The sequence below is a fragment of the Pyxicephalus adspersus genome, chromosome 10, assembly GCF_032062135.1.
Source record: "Pyxicephalus adspersus chromosome 10, UCB_Pads_2.0, whole genome shotgun sequence".
Classification (NCBI taxonomy): Eukaryota; Metazoa; Chordata; class Amphibia; order Anura; family Pyxicephalidae; genus Pyxicephalus; species Pyxicephalus adspersus.
This window is the reverse complement of record NC_092867.1, coordinates 40,036,408-40,040,178: the sequence shown is the minus strand read 5'-3', so window position 1 is coordinate 40,040,178 and position 3,771 is coordinate 40,036,408. Positions and strand designations below refer to the sequence as shown.

The 3,771-nt window shown below is 35.5% G+C and overlaps 1 protein-coding gene across 1 annotated transcript in view; it reads left to right on the top strand.

The window, feature by feature from the left end:
* Positions 1 to 3,771, top strand: part of GRID1 (glutamate ionotropic receptor delta type subunit 1) — a 577,805-nt gene that overhangs the window by 381,203 nt on the left and 192,831 nt on the right. The gene's annotated exons all lie outside the window — the stretch shown is intronic.

Below are 3,771 nucleotides of genomic sequence, written 5' to 3'. Positions count from 1 at the left end.
TAGGATATTTGTGTTTAATTTATGTGACTGGAATAAATAAAAATGGGCAGAACACTTTGAAATTAAATTGAAGTCTAAAATACCTCTCAACAACAATTGCTTTAAAAGTTATTGTACATCAACACACATCATTTTTACACCCTATCATATAAAAAAAAGAAAAGGACTGGCACCACTGGACAAATATTTAATAGAATATTGAAAACTCTAGTGTATAATAATGAGCATATCCAATGGACTAAAATGCTTGTGATTATCCTTAAACAAAGTCATGGCCCAGATCTTACACGGTTGTATGTATTATTTAAATGTGACTTGAAATGACCCTTCTAACAACATTTATTTATCCATGTCCAGTAAGCTGCAGGGGTTCGCTGATATATTTATGTTTACTGGTTTAACTTAACAAAAGTACATGTTTTTTACCTGTAATCACGAGTGTTGCTATACATTCATTGAAATGCTTGGATTCTGGGAACCATGTTTTGTTGTAAAACAGCGGGTAAGTCACTCGGCTAAATGCTTAACTTGAATTGTTATTTTGGCGTACGTTTGTGTACACCCACTCAGCTCACAGTTGGACTGCTAATAAATGCAGCTAAATTATTAATAGAGCGGCAAGTGCTATGTTTACACGAGAGTGCTTGAATTACTGCCATATTTTATACTGGTTTCTTTTTTTCACAGTTATAAAAACGAAGATTGTTTTTAACATGACATTCATTTAAAGAAATTGTACTTTCCAACTGTTTCTGAACTATAGCTCCTGTGGTACCCTGACAACTAATATCGAATAACTATCTGGAGACTGCTATTCAGAAGTATGAACATTGCATGCAAGTCAAAACAAATATTCCATACGTATAACTAAACATTGTTTAAAAATGTGTTAGAAATACTTATTCAGTGACAGGAAAGAAACCCACCAAAGAGACATTTTTTTTAGGTTTTCTTCGTGGGTTTGTATATTTGTAATAACCAGGTTATTCCCCTAGGAAGCTGGCAATAACACTCCTTTCTTTTGATCCTGGGATTAATTTACAATTTTATTGTTTTGCTTGTTGTTTTGTAACAGAGCCAAACTGCTTCTGTGTACAACCTCACAATCTTTGCCTAACCTAAAATTTACATTCCTAAAAAGCTATATACTTTGCAGCTTACTTCTTAACTTGTAGTTTACACTTATTATTATTATTACACAGTATCATATCATATTACCCAGCACTGTACAAAGTCCATAGTCATGTCACTAGCTGTCCCCTAAAGGCGCTCACAATCTAATGTTCCTACCATAGCCATATGTCTTTAATACTGTCTAAGGTCCGCTTTTTTGGGGGGAAGGCCAATTAACCTAACTGCATGTTTTTGGGATGTGGGAGGAAACCAGGGTATCCACTCAAGCACAGGGAGACCCTGCAAACTCCATGCAGATAGTGTCCTGGCTGAGTTTCGCAAGATGTGCATCTTCAGGAAAGAGAAATGACAAGACTAGTACGTCCTAATTTGAATTACCACATTTGAAATTTTCCTTTCCATTCCAATGTGCCAGTACAAACCAGACCATTTTTGAATGTTGAGTTTTTGGGCTGCAAAGAGAATGGCGAATGCTTGGTGACTCTAAAATGCATTCAAATGTTTATAAATGCACAGGACCAGTTCCACTGGAAATAATAGAAGTATTTTAGCATTTATTTGTGTTTTCTCTTTTCTTTTTCCTTCTCTGCAACCAAAAAATTAATTTAGCCTGGTTAATAAAGACTGGATCTACACAAATAAGATCTGTATGTTCTTTTCCAGACATATCAAAAATAATCTGCATAAAGCAAAGCTTAGTTCCAAAACCTAAAATCAATTTTCAGCCTGCTATAATATGTATACTCTTGAAATTTCCGACTACTGACCATGTAACTGGTCCAATAATATTGAATCCAAGTCCAGAAGGCTGTAGAAATTGGCTTAAGAGTTAGGCTTTAGAAAGTTCAGGATTTAGGAACATTCATAGATTAAAGCTCCCTTTTTCTACGTTTTTACCATGGAAGAAACCTTGAAATAACTTTCGGGTCTTAAGGAACCCCGGCTTTAATAAGTTATCCACAACTTACAGTACATTAGTGTACTGGTCATAGGATAAATGACATATCGGTGTAAATGGTAACTTACCTGAGTGGCACAAAATGCCTATTGTTCAAGAAACCCCAACACCCTCTAAAGGAACCCTAGGGTCCTATGGGACCTGGGCATTGGTTTAAATGAAAACTTCACTTTCATTAAAATATATTGGAAAATATAAATTTGCTTCATATGTAAATTAGGGATTTAATGTTGTTAAAATAATAATTTTTGCCAACTTTCAAATATATATGACAAGCTAAAGGTGTTCTGTGCATCATTGCTGTATGTTTTGCCCCTAGAAATGTAATTTCCTTCATCTTTTCCAGCAAGCTATCAAAGCTAAATGGGTTCAAGCTACTGATTTTTGATTATTGCATATATGTGTCTACACCACTGAATCTCTGAAAAAGTGGTCCTCTAACACAAAATTATCTGAGCCCCCAACTCCGAGGCATTCATATTTTGAGTGAGCAAACTATCAGTGTGTATTTCCCTCTTTATCTGCTTGTTCTATACTTATTAGAGCAGCCATCATTGAGATATTGGGCATCCCCTACAGTTATAATTTCTTTTGAATGTATGCAGGACATCTGAAGATGGGATCTTAAAGCTGCTTTAAACTTGTTACATATAAATGACATACTAAACATATGATGGAACTAACTTATTATCTACAATCACTAAACTCTAATCAATCTGTAACTTTGGTGGCATTCATCAGTGAAGCCATTTATGAAGATAATGAAGGGGAACTAGTGTCAGTTATTATATACAATGTATTTTTAAGCATAACGCTTGCTGATATGCATTACCATTCAGAGCCTTTGGCAAATGTGGTAATATCTTTATTTTTATTTCTCCTTTGAAGGCTAACACCGACCTTGTTTAGGAATAATCCAGAGTTAGCGTTTACTCTTAGCCTTTACGTGTGTACATTGCTTACACAGATCAATCCCCTTTTGTCTCATTGCACGTCTTTCTACAGAGCTGCAGTAATGATTGATTGGTGGGATTGGAGAGACTGAGAAATTCTGTTCCCTTGCTTCAACAAACTGATGACCCAGTTTTCCTAGATGGCACCTTTCACTAGGGTGTGTTATAGCACTGTTGTATCCGTTGACATGACCTTAAACGTCACCGTTGGGCTCATTTAAATCTAGTTCTTTACTTTTATATTCTAGTACTGTAGCGTGGCAGTACTAGTACCTGGGAGCTTTCTGAAAAAGAAATCCACCTGTATTATCCAGACATATAGCTTCACCATCCCCATTTCACTTTGTGCCTTATTCATACACATTTTATTGCCTTGGCATGACAGCTATGTTGAGAGAGAAAAGAGATGCTGAAAGTCTTTTGTTATACAAAAGGCAGCAATTTTGGAAGCCTGTTCCCTCCCCAATGTCATGTTACCATTATAGTTTACTTTCATCTGGTTCTGTGCTTATTTTTTTTTGTTTTTAAGGTCAAAATACAACTGCTGCATAACCTAAGCTAACAAACTGATTGGTGTGGTGAGCACAGTTTGATGGCTTTTGAAGATCTACCTTCAGTTAACGTTTTCTTTATTAGTAGCGTGATCATTGTCATCTTCTAATTAATGTCATGAAATTTATTGGGCATCACTCTGCATATTATGAGTTACAGCAATAATTGTGGATA